This window comes from Dasypus novemcinctus, chromosome 19, assembly GCF_030445035.2.
Source record: "Dasypus novemcinctus isolate mDasNov1 chromosome 19, mDasNov1.1.hap2, whole genome shotgun sequence".
In the NCBI taxonomy this organism is placed as follows: domain Eukaryota; kingdom Metazoa; phylum Chordata; class Mammalia; order Cingulata; family Dasypodidae; genus Dasypus; species Dasypus novemcinctus.
The window spans coordinates 8,524,218-8,540,328 of NC_080691.1; the positions used below are offsets into that span (position 1 = coordinate 8,524,218).

General features: G+C 50.7%; 1 protein-coding gene and 1 pseudogene across 1 annotated transcript in view; both read left to right on the forward strand.

The window, feature by feature from the left end:
• The window catches only part of TMEM132D (transmembrane protein 132D), a 707,326-nt gene that overhangs the window by 114,812 nt on the left and 576,403 nt on the right, over positions 1-16,111 (forward strand). The window lies entirely within an intron of this gene.
• Positions 5,739-7,240, forward strand: LOC105745483 (ubiquitin-like modifier-activating enzyme 5; annotated as a pseudogene).

Sequence of the window (16,111 nt, forward strand, 5' to 3'; positions counted from 1 at the left end):
CCAGTTAAAAAATCGGGTTTACAGAGATGCCCAAAGTTAAGCAGTCACCATCTCCAGCTTTCTGAGAGATGGTGCTCCACTCCACCCGCCAGAGCAAATCCCGATCAAGAGTAAATGCTGTTCTCCCTGGTCCTGAATGTTACATGGAAAATACTTGTCCATGGGGCAGGGCACTCCTGTGGCTTTTGCCTGCCCATCACCTATGCTCCCCCCAACTGGGTGGCTTTGGGGAACCCCCCCTTCTCCCTTTGGAAAAAGAAATGAAGAGACCTCATCTGTCTGGCCAAGGGATGGGTGGTCCATGACCAGACCTGCCATTCAGGTGCTCTTTGCCCGAGAGACTCCTGAGTGGAATGGCACGCCAAGTCCAGGAATGGTGAGGGTTTATGAAACTCAGCCAGGGCGCCTTAAGGAGTCTTGCCACATCGTTGCCACTTGGCTCTCTAGAGCTGCTCAGGTGTCTGCCCTTTCCTCCAGCTTTAGTGTTTCTTTTGTTGTTGTTTTTTTTAGGAGGTATCGGGGATCAAACCCAGGACCTCTTACATGGGAAGCAGGCGCTCAACTACTGCGCTATGCCCACTCCTCAATGAAAGTTGGGTTTTTTGTTCATTTGTTTGTAGGAGGAGGTATCAGAGATTGAACCCAGGACCTCGTACATGGGAAGCAGGTGCTCAGCTACTGAGCTACACCTGCTCCCTCCTTCAGATTTAGTTTTGTTTCAGGGAACTAGCCCCATCACCTGGTAATAACTCCCTGAGTTGCGTAGCTTCGTCAACACAGTTTCTCTTGCTTGAAACCGAAGTGCCCTCACTGTGTCATATACTAGTAAGCAAAACTCTGTGGATGAAATATTAGAGAAGCTTCAACTTTCCAAATAGTGTGGAAGGGCCATTTGGTAGCATTTATTTAGGCACAAAGGGTTTAAGGCTTCTTCTACTGTATGTTCTGATACCTGCAAGTTTGTCCTGCTCGCTCTTCCTTCTGAAATTCCTGGCTGCACAGCCCTGACACAGTCAGGGCCTTTCATTGGAGGGCAAGAGGGGAATAGCGTTTGCAAATGGCCATTTGACCTATGCCCCACATTCTTATAGTTTTTTGTGTTGGGGTATTTTGAGTTATTTCCTAATAATGATATGCATACGTTGACATGCATGCAAGGGTGTGTTAAAACTGTAAATGTAAGTATTTAAAAAGAGCAAAAATTTAACCCTTTTTGACTTTTTTCCATTGTTCTATAACTATTGGAATAATTTGGGGCTTGCTTCATTTCGGGAGGCCTGGGAGATAATCCACTAAAAATAGGCCTCTTGGGAGTGCTGGGGACTGACACTAAAACTGGTGTTTCTCTCAGCGACATTGGAAGTGCTGGGATTATGTGGGACTCTTTCAGCTTGTTTGTAAACAAATACCAAAGATGAAGCTGCTGCCACGCTTGAGGACTTGCCTGGGGCTGGTGAAAATTCAGAGGGTTGAACTTTCTGACTCCAGTGATTTGAAATGGACGTCCGTGCATGAGTGTGGTGTGGGGTCCCGTGCCCCCCGGCCCCCCAAGCGTGAGAGCTGGGGTTGAGGCTGGAGCCTGCTTGCACGTGCGCTGAGCCCGGATCTGCCACGCCCCCTCTCGGTGTTCATTCTGCACTTGGGCTCTGACTCAGTGTGCGCGTGTCCGAGTTGGTTAACCCAGCCGAGTGCCAACCTGCTTGCACTAACAGCACAGTGATAACATCAGTCACTTTCATGCCACTGACTCTCGGTCAGCGTCCTGCGCGTTTTTCTGGCTCCCTTTCTCTCCATCCCCCACTGTGGCACTCCCTGCCACTCTCCTTTAGCTTCTTATGACCTGGAATCTTTATCTCGGGGTCCATCAACACAAGTGCCTGCCTAGTCTGGGGAGGTCACATTAATGTTTTAAGTTGCAGGTACGAGAAGTTGGGGATTTCTGGGGACTCTGGAGGTCAAGGACGCTGCTTTCCAACCGCCAGGCAAGGGAGTGCACTCCTTCCTTTCAGGGGCCAGCACCTGCCATGGTTGAAGCAGCTTGGAGCGACGCTGAAGCAGAGGGCTTCCGCCAGTGGAACGCAGATGCAGCCGGTGGTGACAAAGGATGGGGTCGCTGGTCTCTGTGGCCTAGGGCTTGTCACGGCCCGTTGGAGGCTCATCTAACTGGTTTGGCCCACTCTTCTGCCTCCAAGCCCTTTCCCAGCTGTACATGGAACAGCTTGATCCGAATATTGCCCAGGAACTTTAAATTCAAGCTGAACTTGTTGTGTTTTGTCACAAGCCCTGCTCCCTTCTCACTGTTACGGCATTCCACATCCCAGGGAGCCAGGCTGCCACCCTGGGGGCCGGCGCTCGCCTGCTCCAGCTCTGGGCGGTCCTCAAGCCCCGTGCACGCCGCTCCGCTCCCCTCCTGCCTTTCCCTCTGTCCACGTTGCCACATGTCAGGCCAGACCCTGGCCCCCTTGTGCCCTCCACCTAGCATCGTCTTTCCTTCTTCCTGCCTGGCAAAACTGTATATTTTTCTTCAGATTCAAATGTGTGTCTGTGTCATTCTCCAGTTGCCCCAGGCAGAGAGTGTCACTGCCACTCCATGCCTGTGTTTCCTACGTGCCTCTGTTATGCTAGGTTCGCATCCGTTTATTTGACAGAGGTTTCCTGAGCAGGTTGCAGGTCCCGAGCCCTGTTCTGGGTGCAGTCTTGCCTTCGTGGAGTGGCTGTCTAATGAGGACGACGGCCAGGACGCACATGGTGAGGACACAGCTTTGTCAGTGAGGGGCACACGCTAGGTATAAAGATGAAGCTGGGAGGCGAATCAAAGAGGAAGCGAGAGGCGTCCTGCCGGGGCGGTGGAGCGTGCTGTAGGCCACCTTGGCCGAACACACCGGGTAGGGAGCTGAGCAGTGCCGCCGCCCCGGGCTGGGCTGGCCGGGCAGGGCTACTGAAGAGGAGCGCGAGGAGGACCGGGGGGCAGGGCCTCCACGGCCCCTCTCAGGCGCGTGGCGCGGAGGCTGCTGGGCCGCCGGCGGCTGGCGCGCTCTGGCTGCCGCGCAGCGCGCACGTCCTGGAGGGCGGGCAGGCGCGGGGAGACCCACCAGGGCCAGGCGCGGGGTGCCGTGCAGGGCGGGGGGGGGGGAGGAGGTGGGGGCGGGCTCCCTCTTAGGGTGGAGCCCCGGGATTTCTGCTGGCCTGGACAGGCGTGTGAGAGGAAAGGAAGCCAGGAGTGGGTCCTGACCCGCTCGCGGGGTGGAGCTGCCCCGTGCCGAGAGGGGCGACGCGGGAAGAACGGGTCCTGGGTGGGGAAGTTCCGGCACGTCCTGTCCCACGTCCTCCTCTCTGTGTCCCCCATGCTGCGTTGTGGGCTTCTAGAGGGCAGAAGCAGTATACTGTCGCCACCGTATACCTCTTATCTAAGGAGGCCCTCCACGAAGATGAAAATAAAGGATGGAATTGCTTTCCTCCCACCCAGTGTGGCTCCCGTGTAGAAGTAGTGTTTCTTGATTGTGAGAAGAAATAGGACATGCTTTGTTCGGTGCTACAAAGCACCGCAGCTACTGCCCACCCCCATGCCTCTCACCTCTGTTCGAGCCATCGGCTCTTGTGAATAGGTGTTGCAGGATGACGCCTTCCCGTCTGCGATTCGGCCGGGCTGGTCCAGGATGGGGCCGTGTTTTCTCTCACTGTCCTTGCCGTCGGCTCTTCCGGTTCTGCCCCTGGCTTCTTACAGGCCCCTCTTACAGCGGCAGGGGGTTTGCTTCCCGAGAACGCACACTGACTCCAGTCACTCTTCGGTTACAGTCCTGTGAGAGCTTTGCACTGCAGTAAAGCTCAAACGCAGGCCCTACCTGCAAGGTCTTGGGTGGCCTGGCCCCCGAGCACCCCCAGCCCTCGTGGCCCTGGAACGCACAGCGTGTCTGCACACTGGCTTTCTGTGCCAGCTGATGGCATAGTTCAAGCATTTTATTTCACCGTGGCATTTCAGGATGTTATTTCTCTACGTGGAAAGTAGATTCGTTGGCATTTTTCGATGCTTTGTAAATATTGTTCCCCTTCTTATTCTTTGCCCTGAATCGCTCTTCTGGTCACCTCCTCCAAGAGGCCTTCCCAGGTCTGCATCCTTGTTACCTAAGGGCTCTTCTGGGATCTCATTCAGTGGGGCTGGGTGGGGTCGGATCACATCAGAGAAAGGAGGGTTTAAGGGATAAAGATGAAATCAGAGGCCTAACTTCTCCACAGAGAGCAATTCACATCAGCTTACACGTTGGCAGTTGGGTCCTTGTCCTCATTAATCTGCCCCTTGTTTTAGTTATTCAGCAAGTGTCAAGTGTGCAACCTGCTGTGCGTCCTCGGGGCTCCAGGCAGGGGCAGCGCAGGGCTCTTCCTTAAGGTGGGCTGAGGGCAGACCCAACCCACGGTGTCCTCGAGTCCCAGGCCAGGTCCCTCGCCCCAGCTGGGACAGTGACTCCCCGGGCTGCGAAGCCCTGCGAGGCGGTGGACACTTAGTACGTCCACCACGAAACGCGGGCGGGAGACTCAGGCTCATGTGCGGTCGAGTGGGGTCTGGACCAGGAGGTCTGGCTCGGAGCCACTGTGCTTTTTAATTCTAGTTTTTAATAAAAGTTATAGGTTTACACAAAAATCATGCAGAAACAAAGTTCCCATATACCTGCCCCTGTTATTAACAATTTGCATTAGTGTGGTACTTTTGTTAACAATTGATGAGAGGATATTTTTATAATTATACTACTAACTAAAGCCCATAGTTTACTTTAGGGCTCACTGTTTGTGTTGTACTGTCTTATGTTTTTTTAAATTTTATTTTTATGTGAATTCTAGTAAGGTATCTACCACCTGAACTTCTCCCGTTAATCACATGCAGATATATAAATTATATATATGTGTGTGTGTGTGTATATATAGCTGTTAGTGCTTTAACCCCTTCACCTTGGAGCAAATAGGGTGACAGATGCTCGGGGAATTGCAGGAGTGGGTGGGAAGTCGGCAGTTCCCAGGCTCCAGGCAGCTTGCGGGACCTGTGACCGGCCCGCTCCGCGCAGCACGGCGGCCAAAGCTGCGTCTGTGGGTGTTGACTCAGAGACTTGCCTTCCCCAGGGAACCGTCCACACACGGGCACCTGCCGTGGAGTGGAGCTTTGCTTCACCTGCACTTGAGCCCAGCTCTTAGGATGGCCTCAGAGGTGGCTCGCAGGTGGGCTCAGCGTCTCTGCCTGCGGGTGTGGTGCGGCTTCCCCAGGACTCCCGGAGCCGCCAGGTCAGGGCCTTGGCTCCTCGTAGGGTTGGGGAGTCCAAGGCTGGGCTCCCTGTCGGGTCCTGCAGGTGCAGGGGCGTGCCCGAGAGCAAGCACCCCTTAAGTTCCGAGCCCTCGCCCTGCCTCCCCTGCCGCTGCTAGGAGCCTGGAGTTTAAGATCCTGGAGAATTCTAGGGCTTCAGAGCACCCCCTCTACTTTGAGCACTGTCTTTTACACGTCCTTGCAGACAGACATTTGTCATGTTGGTCACAGCCCCGTTTAGCACATCTCCTCTTGCTGTGGGCAGCATAAGACCCCCCACTCCCACCCCCAACACACACTTTTCACTGTTAAAGGGCAGTCTTTCAGGCTCATGAGATTCTGGACCAGAAACTCTAAAATGTACCAAAATGTTTTCTGTACTGAGTTTAAGAAAGCATATCCCGGTTTCGTTGAGGGGCACGATGGCGGCCACGCGCCGGAAGCGGAACCGCGAGGAGGTGGAGACGTGTCTGCGGGGCGCTGGGCCCTCCCCTGACTGAGCCGAGAGGCCGGCGGGGGCCTCCTCTCTTACCCTGGTGGGCAGAGCCGGCCGGCAGTGCGGGGCGGCGGGGAGGCCGGGATGAAGGCCTCGGCGGCAGCGGGCCCGGCCATGGCCGAGTGTGCGGAGCGGCTGCAGCAGCGGGTGCAGGCCCTGGAGCGGCAGCTGGCCGAGGAGAGGAGCCGGCGGGCCGTGGGGGGCGCCGGCGGAGGGGTCGTCCGGCCCCGCGTGGAGCAGATGAGCTCGGAGGTGGTGAACTCCAACCCCTACAGCCGCCTGATGGCATTGAAGCGAATGGGAATTGTAAATGATTATGAGAAAATCCGTACTTTTGCTGTAGCAATAGTAGGTGTTGGTGGAGTTGGTAGTGTGACTGCTGAAATGCTGACAAGATGTGGCATTGGTAAGTTGCTGCTCTTTGACTATGACAAGGTGGAACTGGCCAATATGAATAGACTTTTCTTCCAACCTCATCAAGCAGGATTAAGTAAAGTTCAAGCAGCTGAACATACTTTGAGAAACATTAATCCTGATGTTCTTTTTGAAGTACACAACTACAATATCACCACAGTGGAAAACTTTCAACATTTCGTGGAGAGAATAAGTAATGGTGGGTTAGAAGAAGGAAAACCTGTTGACCTAGTTCTTAGCTGTGTGGACAATTTTGAAGCTCGAATGACAATAAATACAGCTTGTAATGAACTTGGACAAACATGGATGGAGTCTGGGGTCAGTGAAAATGCAGTTTCAGGACATATACAGCTCATAATTCCTGGAGAATCTGCTTGTTTTGCGTGTGCTCCACCACTTGTCGTTGCTGCAAATATTGATGAAAAGACTCTGAAACGGGAAGGTGTTTGTGCAGCCAGCCTTCCTACTACGATGGGAGTGGTGGCTGGAATCTTAGTACAAAATGTGTTAAAGTTTCTGTTAGGTTTTGGTACTGTTAGTTTCTACCTTGGATACAATGCCATGTAGGATTTCTTTCCTACCATGTCCATGAAACCAAATCCTCAGTGTGAAGACAAAAACTGCAGGAAGCAACAGGACGAATATAAGAAAAAGGTAGCTGCACTACCCAAACAGGAGGTTGTTCAAGAAGAGAAAGCGATAATACATGAAGATAATGAGTGGGGTATTGAACTGGTATCTGAGGTTTCAGAAGAGGAACTGAAAAACTCTTTGGGTCCAGTTCCTGACTTACCTGAAGGGATTACAGTGGCATATACAATTCCAAAAAAGCAAGAAGATTCTGTACCTGAGGTAACAGTGGAAGATTCTAGTGAAAGCTTGGAAGACCTTATGGCCAAGATGAAGAATATATAAATAATGGACTGGCAAATATTTGATATCCTATGTTTAAGCTTATTCCCTTGCAGTTAAAAACATTTGTTTTAAGATTAGTAAAACTTAGGGCAACATCAACTGATGTATAAATTTTCACTGAATTGTTATACTTTTTGAAAATACTTTGTTGCTTCATGCTCCCTTCCCCAACCAAATCACTCTCCTGAAACTCATGTTCCACTCTAATAAGTAAACGTCAAAGGATTATTATAAAAAAAAAAAAAAAAAAAAGAAAGCATATCCCTAGAACTCTCTTTGCTATATTTGCAACACGAAGCAGTTGAACATTGACATTAACTATAATGATGCTGACATTTGTTGACTGCTTTGTATGTGCTGGACACTGTTTTAAGTGCGACCCAGAATAGCCACAGAACAGCATCTTCTGCCATCCCTGTTCCATGGCTGAGGCAGCTTAGCTATGCGTAGAGCTCGTGGCTGTGCCCAGCGGGAGCCACCCAGAGCCCACAGGCCACGCTGCTGCACCCTGTGTCCCTGCACCACCTGCTGCTGCCGCTGTACTGAGCTCCCACGGCAACACAGATGTATCCCCTGACAGACTGGGAGGGGGTTTTCCTGGCTAAAGTTGAGGTGTCGGCAAGGCTGCGTCCCTCCTGTCCCCGTTCCTTGGCCTGGGGCCCTTGCTCCACCTTCCAGCGTGTCCCTCTACTCTGCCTGTCACCACTCACCTTGTCCTCTCTGGAGTCAAATCTCCTGTTTCTCCCCTACAGGGACACTCGTTGGTCAAACTCAGGACCCATCATGATCCTCTCAAGACCCTTAATCACACAGTCAAGTCCCTTGGGCCAGAGTAGACCCCATGTGCCCAGGCTTAGGGGTGGGCGCTTGGCATCTCGGGGAGGACGTTGCCTCCCAGTCGCTAAGAGCGCACTGGAAATTCTCCAGCAGGCTAGAGGCTCCGTGACCTGGGCAGCCGTCCTTGCTGCAGGCAGAAGCACGCAGCACGGTGTCGGAGCCGAGGAGCAGAGGTGCCTGCCGTCAGGGGCTCAGGCCGAGGGGCTTCCTGCAACAATGTGCCCGGGGCCATGCTCACCATGCACCCCCCACGCATACATCCTCAGTGACTCTAAACAAAGGCAGCGGCTCATCTCCACAGTCGTGCCTGGCCGGTGTGCTCAGTCTGACTTCACAGCAGGATCCCATTCTGGAAGCCAGAAAGCAGTTGAAATTTGATGAAATTCTTGCATCCCAGTGCTTCAAAGAACCAGCTTTCATCCATTGCAGCCACAGGGATGGAGGCAATAAGGGAAGTCACAGAGCTGGAGGATGCCGGGGCTGTGATGTGCACGTGGATAGCGATTTGTTTAAAAGGGTTCTCAGGGAGCAGAGATCCCCCACACTGGGAAAGCGGGCTCGTGGAGCACGTTATTTGTATTGTTAGAGAATAATGTATTTTCCATACCTGTGCATGGGGTGAAACGTTAATTGTTTAAAGACCCAGAAGGAATGCATTTTCTGTATAGCCTCCTTCTGTCAGATGTCTGTGGTTGAAACTTTTGAGCATTTTAACCTTAAAACTTTTTTGTTGGCAATCATTGTAATGTACCCAACAGAACTGCCTTTGTGAGGAAAGCCCAGCACTCATTCACAGTCCTCTTAGTGTTGGCAGCACTTTGCGATGTACTAGAGATACTTGCTCAGGAACAAGCAGTGCCGCCAGGCGTGGCCCTGAATTGGCTTGCTTTTCACCATCTCTGAGGTCGGCTGTGGTTATGGGCCATTTCCTCTCAAAGAGGCAACTTCAGTATGTCCTGGTCGGTGTGTCCATAAGTCGGACCCTCAAGGCTAAGTGGACCCTGGGGACGGTGCGCGCTGCAGCTCAGCCACTCGGGCCCCGAGAGTCTGCGGGCTGCCCAGAGTCACAGGGCCGGGTGCTAGAGCCCCGTTTCCTCACTCCCAGTTCAGACACCTTGCAGGAACCCTGCGCCTCACCTTGGTGACGTGACCCTGTCGCAGAGATGCTGTCTGCAGAACCCAAGGGCTGGCGTCCTCCCTGTCATCTTGCCGCCACGGTTGCTGCCATCGTGCAGATTAACCTCCCCCAGTATGTGGCCTGCTCCTGCGAGCCGCTGGACACTCCTATTTTCCTGCCACTCCTCTTTTTCACACAAGCCACAGGTAGTTGGGGAAGATCCGCTTTCTCATTGTTCTGTAATAACAGCGTCTATTTGTTGAGAACTAGAGCGTGCCGCGCCCCGATTTTCACGGATTTGCACGTTGACCCCTACAGCCCATGAAATGGGTGCTGTCCAGACCCCTGCTGGGCAGAGGAGGCCACTGGCAGGGAGAGGGGAAGCTGAGTCATCGGAAAATGCAGAATGGACCAGAACCAGGGCCGTGATTTGAGCCCGGGCAGCGCAGCTCCAGAAGCCACGCGCTGAGCCGTCGCCCGGCACTGCCTCCCTGGCCCTTAACGCAGTTTCTCCTGGAGCCCGTTCCCCGGGGGGGCAGTCGGCCTGGTGCCGCCTCTGCCCCCAGGCTTTGGCTCAGCTCCGGGAGGCATGTTCAGTGTGCCGGGGGATTCTCTGGGCCCGTGTCCACACTGGCGTGCTCTGAAGCACCCACTGTTCCCTGGTCCTTGCACGCCAGTCCACGCAGGTGTCCCTTTTGCCCAAGGTCCCATGAGACCCAGGGGTATCTGGGGGCATGGGCCATTGCCAGAGGGTCTCGAGGGTGCTCGCCACCCATTCCCCGGAGGCTCCTGCCGCCCCCGGGGGCCTGCCCTGGAGACATAGGCGCACCTGGGGATGTCCCCCCTGGCCTGGCCTGGCCCTTCTAGGAGCTTGAGCATCCCTGCCCCTCAGACCCCCTGCCCTTGCCCTGCAAGCTGCACTCGCGCTCGTCGTCTAAGGAGCCCAACACGAGCCCTTTCCTTTCCTCTGAGGGGGTTTCCTTTTAAAAATCAAAAGCAGGGATAGACTCCCGGGCTCTGCTTTCTGCTTTGTCTTCCTCTGAGGTCGTAAGCCTGGCACAGTACTGCAAGATACCGCGCTGCGCGTTTGCCCTCTGTCTCTTTGCTCACGTACTGAGGAGGAACGCCTCAATTTCGGAAGTTGTGGCTGGTTTTGCCCAGGCTGGTTTTGACACTTAACACAAGCCAGCGTCAAAGTTCTCTGGGAGATGACACTTTGGTTGACTTGATGCAAACCACAATTTCCCCAAAGCTGTACGTCTTTGTCTATTTTGGACATCATTCAGGGCTCCAGGATTTCAAAATTACATCTTTAATGTCATAATCACGTTGAAGCCTGAAGGGACGTGCGTGGTATGTAAGTAACAGGGAAAACAAGGTGGCAAAAAAGTATAAAAACATTCCCAGCCTCTTGACTCACTTCATCGTGTGAAGCCTGTATTTTCCTTGTAATCAAATGCCCTTCCTATTTGTTCTTAGGAACTGGGTGCCTATGTGCCTCTTCTCTTTAATCTACACTCTGTGATGTCAGGCATATGATACTTTGGAAAAGCCCAAGAATGTATTTTTTCCAGTCATTATCAGGTGTCTGTCAGCAGAATCAGTATGTCGGGGAGCAGTAAAGGCGCTTAAACCTGAAGCGATTAACATTTCTCCAGCCACTAGTATAGAAATGAAATGTGTCATCAAAGGAATGGTATTTCCAGCAGAGAAAATGACCACCTGCAGGTAAATACCCTGTCTTACTCATTTGAATGAGCAAAGGTGCCTGGCACCTCCTAAGGCCTTCAAGGCATACATGCTTGTCGAGCGAATCGTAGAAGTGTTTATGAAAGAGAGACCTGAACACCTTAAAGACCAAAATTTTATAAGGCACAAAGTATTCTTCATTATCATCTGAGTCAAAATCTAGAAAGAAGTGGACAGCCTTCTCCAAAGAGGTGCCTGAAGAGAGTGTGGTGAAAGAATTCATATCTGTCTGGTTCTCCAGAGAAGCATGACCAATATACATAATATTTTGATGTAACGCGACACATGTACTTTGCTGAATGAAACGATGCATAGCGCCCACCATTCTTAGGGTCGTCTCCTTTACGAGCACCCAGCTGATTGTAGAGGGTCACCGTGTCTGCAGGACGCCTTGGCGCAACACCCAGCTGAGTGTTGAGTCAAGTCCTGGGTCCTGGAGCCCCACCAGGTCGAGACATAAAACTGGCCATCGCAGGTCTATTGGCAAACGGCGGTCAGGCGGCAGAGTGGAGGCGGGGACGGGGCAGGGGAGATGTGCGGCTGGACCCAGGAGAGGGAGGCGCACCCACTGAGCTGAGGCTGCAGGTGGGGAGTGCACGAGAAGGAGACCGCCCCTTTCCTTCCTGCGCTCCCTGACCACCCGCTCATCCTGCTGCTCCCGGAACCCCGGCAGGAGCCAGTGGGCCAGGGATGTGGTTGGCGTGGCCGGTAGAGCTCAACCTTCCAAGCAGCACGTCTGCACGGACGTCCGGGTGGAGGTTAACCCAATGTGGCTGCTTCCCGCCGCACCCCACGTCCAGCTCGCCACTTGTGACTCTCAGTGTGCTCTTGGGGATGGGGCCCAGCAGCCCTGGAAATTCCATTTCTGTCGCCTAAAGGGATTGCCGTTTCCTCCCTTCCGCTCTGCTTTCTTCCCTCCGCCTCCCTCCTCTTCTCCCCTCCTTCCTTCCCCTCTAAGAGTCACTGCCTCTAAGTAGTTGATGTGCATGTGCAGTCTGGAGGCAGACAATGGTTATTTTCATTCCATTCATTACACAGCAAGGAATGACTAGGTCGCTTAGATTTACAGCGAGATTTCTAATCTTATTGACTTTTCCTGGTATTTGGTAGAATACTATAGCTGAGACCATTTGGATAAGATTTTGAAAAATGAACAGAGGAGTCATTTAATCTACTTAGCTTGTTCAGTAATAACTGATCAATACAGGGCATCATTGGCTGTAGAAATGTTACAGACTGTTACATGATGGATTACTGCTATAGATAGCCGGGGGAACAGAATTTTTTTCTATCGGTTTCATTGATTGCAGGTAAGTCTGCGGCATTGCCACAATGGCCACAAGCCGGGGAGATGACCCTGGAGTTAACGTGTGGGCTTGCTAATTGGGTGATGCTAATTTTCAACCTGCAGCTCAGAGAATGGGAAGGTATTCTGGGCTTGGAGGAGACCAGGAAGCATATATTTAATGTTCATCTTCACATCTTCAGGTAATTCCCTTTCCTGCTCTTTGTATCTTATTTGTCAACGAACAGTGATTTTGGTCATAGCAGACATTTCCAGGTTGTCTGCCTTTTGGAGTAGATGCTGCAAACTCATATTCCATAGGGCCCACAAGTGACAACGGCAGATGTAAGATGGACAAAGCAGTATGAGCCGAATGATAAGTGGCAGTTGACACAGTTGTTGAAGGACAATAGAGAGGGCTGTGGCTGCGGACTGTTGGAAGTGAGAGCGGGCAGCTGCCCTCTCTAAACAGGGCTGCCGTTTGTCTCTTCCCAGTTACTGCAGTGGTGGAATCTAAGCTTGGGGGCTCCTTATCTTCTGGTAATTCAAGACCTATAAGAAACTCGCAATTCCACGTGGAAAGTCCCGATTTTCACCTAATTTGAAAATATTAAAGCACCCTGAGATGATTACTTGGCCACTGAGAGGGCCAGACGAGCTCCCCTTAGGCCAGGCACTCTCAGCTCATTCAACTGGTGGGAGTTTTGCCTGCCAGGAGACCTCTGGCAACGTCGGGAGACATTTGGGAGCTGCTGCTGGCACCTGGGGGTAGGGGCCAGGGCTGCTGCAGTGCACAGGGCAGCACCCACGGAAACAAGGGTCCGCAGTGCCTAGGCGGAGAAACTATGTCTTAGGTTGGTTTAACCCAGGGGCCACCGAAGGTGATCAGCTTTCGGGAAATATTCAGGCCCACCACTTTCTCTTTTATGAAGCAGTATAATTTTTATATGAAGCAAGGGCATTTTTGTCTCACTGAGAACATGTTTATCTTAGAGTTTATATGTGGCCAATTGGAAAGTTTCCTTTTTCTATATAGATCCTTGTACTGCTTTTAGTTGGAGAAGTAGCTGCGCAGGTCGGCTTGTAGCACCACCCTCGGCTGCTAACCTCTCGCTGACCTCTGACCTCCTGGCTCTATCTTCGTGCTGCTCTCTGCTTAATTGTATATTTGTTTCAGAATAATCTGATATTTTATAATGTGGGTAGAGTGCTTATAAAAATACTTGGGGAAAGCATTGTTTCAGAGGCAAAAAGTATTTTTTCACCACATGACTTAAATTTCTACGACTAGTAGAATATTTATTTCTGCCTTATGTGGAACGAACATCCAGGGAAAAATCGTTCCCAGGCACTTTAAAAAGGAGGCATTCTCGCACTGTTACAGAAGGGCAGCCAGGTGCCCTGCTTTCCGGGCTCTGCTGCTCTGGCCTCTCCACCAGGTCAGCTGTGGACTCAGGTGAGTGGCCCAGCTCTCCCTGGTGCTCCAGGGTCAAAGCCGGGCTCTCTCCTTGGCTGTGTCTTTTTCTGGCCTCCTCTTCTCTGAGTGTCTCCTTCTGTGTGCGTCTGTTTCATCAGTCCACCAAGGGGGCTGGGACTCAGCGCTGAGCTGCACTCTAATGACGTGGTTGAATCAAAGCCCTGATTGTAATATAATTTAATCAGATGTCTCAGCTGAATCTAACAGAGTCAAAGGGTTATGCACGGAACAGACTAGTTTGCAAACATAATCTCTTTCTGGAATTCGTACATAATCTCAAACTGCCACACATGGGATCTTAATACTCATCCCAATGGCTCTCCTTAAAATAAAAGTAACCTTCATATATTATGTAAGTATTATAAAATTAATACTTGGTCACTGTAGAAAATACAAAATAAAGATGAGCAAAAAGGAGAAAATCAGTAATCGACTGTAAATTCAATACCCAATGAGAACCCATATCAGTATTTTAAAATAAATATATTTATGGACGTATAGTATCTATAAAGGGGCACAAAGAAATCTTACAAATTAACATATCCATGGGACCATCACGTAGTTCAATAGATGAAACATCCTGGCACCCTAGAACCTTTTCCTACCCCCGCCCCAAAGGAAAGCACAGCCCTTACCATGCATTAGTTTTGACTGTTTCTCTATTTTATATAAATGGCATCATGTGGCAGGTGCCCAATTGTCTCGGCTCCTTTCCCTCTCCTTCACGTCCAGGAGTTTTATCCAGGTTTTTTTCTCTGCTTGAAGTCTTTCGTCTAAGCTTCTGTTTTGTTACTGATTTGTTCCTCCAGCCATGTTTTTCTGCAGGAATATGCAGGGTGATGTATTTTTGTTTCAAAAAATGTGGTATCTTTGTGTATTTTCACATATATGTATAATAAAAATGCTTCCATGCAACTACATGTTTCTTTTTCTCCTAATGTGCATTTTTAATAACCGTCTAATATATATAACTGCCAAGCTTTAATTCAAGAATTACATATTGGGTTAGAGCCTTCTAAATGCCAGGCATTGTGCTATGTGGTGGGAGTAAATAGTGTGCAGGATAAAGTCTTTGCCCTTTCAATGTTATGTTCACTGGCAATTAAATAAGCACTAATGCAAAATGTAACAAAGACTGTGAAAGGGCATGTAACACGATTTTATTAATCACTTCTTGTTGCTGTGCAACTAGGTGGTTATCCAAACACTTGGTGTGAAGTTTGGGGATTTTTTTTCTGATTTATATTTTGAATGCTTAAGTTTAACTTTCAGATCTTTCTAGCCTTTCATTTTTGTATTGTCATATGTAAAATGGGCGATTCAGATTTATTCTTGCATTTAATCTCTTAGGAACTTTTGAAATAATGTCAATTCTGGACATATTTTTAAAATGGTGGTTAGAGTAACTGATTTTATACATGCACTTTCTTTATTACATGAATATTTCTTTCATCTCAGTACTGTGTGACCACTGAGAAATAGGATAGTTGTTTAGATTCAGAAATTTAAGTTTGTGATGTATTCAGTATGAAATTACCTTCCTGTGAGGAAAGACACCAAATTTTCCAAGACTTTAGAGTTCAGTCTTTTCCTTTAGTTTTTGCCTTAAGCAAATGGGGGGAGTGGTGGTGGTGGAGGGGGAAGGGTAGATGAGAATGGAGACTCTGCTGGGGACTGAATTCTAAATTAAACAAAGTAACTTACATTATTTGTTAATGTACAGAAGTATTTTTCTTTGACTATAATGAGTGTGTCCAACTAATAGAAGGTCTTGGTTTGGGCAAGCTTGATTTTGATGTGAGTTTATAGGGTTATGATTTTCATGAAGTATAGTGTTATTCAGGAACAATGAGTAATTAGCAGTTCTCAGTAATAGAAGGAATGACACGTGGAACTCAGTGGCTAATTGTCCATGACTTAACAAATAACAATTGCTCTGGAAATTTAGAGGAAAGTAGGTTCATGGATGGCGCGACCAGAAACAAGCTGCACTGAGGAGGTGGAATTTCAGCTCAAAGATAAACAGGATTTTGGTCATAGGAGCCGAGGCCGTTTCAAGTGGCTGGTACGTAAAAATAGGTGGAGGTTATTTTGGACGAGTTTTGGGGTTTTGTGGCTAAATCCCGTTTGCCCACGGCAGCATGAAGGGGATGGGCCAGGAGGGGGCTGGGGTCCCGGAGCGGCATGGGGCTCCCCAGGGGCCTGCCTGGAGCCTCGCCTTGCTGGTCTGCGCTGTCCTTGGGCAGCTGTGACCCACACGTTGTTCGTGCCGACCTGTGTGACGGCGGTGTCCCTGACGCCGGGTCGCCAGGATCACTCTGATTCTAGCGCTTCCACTGTGCTTTGCGACTGAAGGGAGAGGAATTAGGACCGTGGAGCGCAGGGTGAAGGCACGAGAGCCCGGCTGGCTGCGTGGGCTGTGGAGTGGGCGTCACAGCCTGCCCTGCCGTGACCACCCCTGACAGCTGTCCTCGCCTCACCACCACCGCTCTCGCCTGGGTTTTCCAGTCACCCCTGGCCGGTCCTCCTCTGGC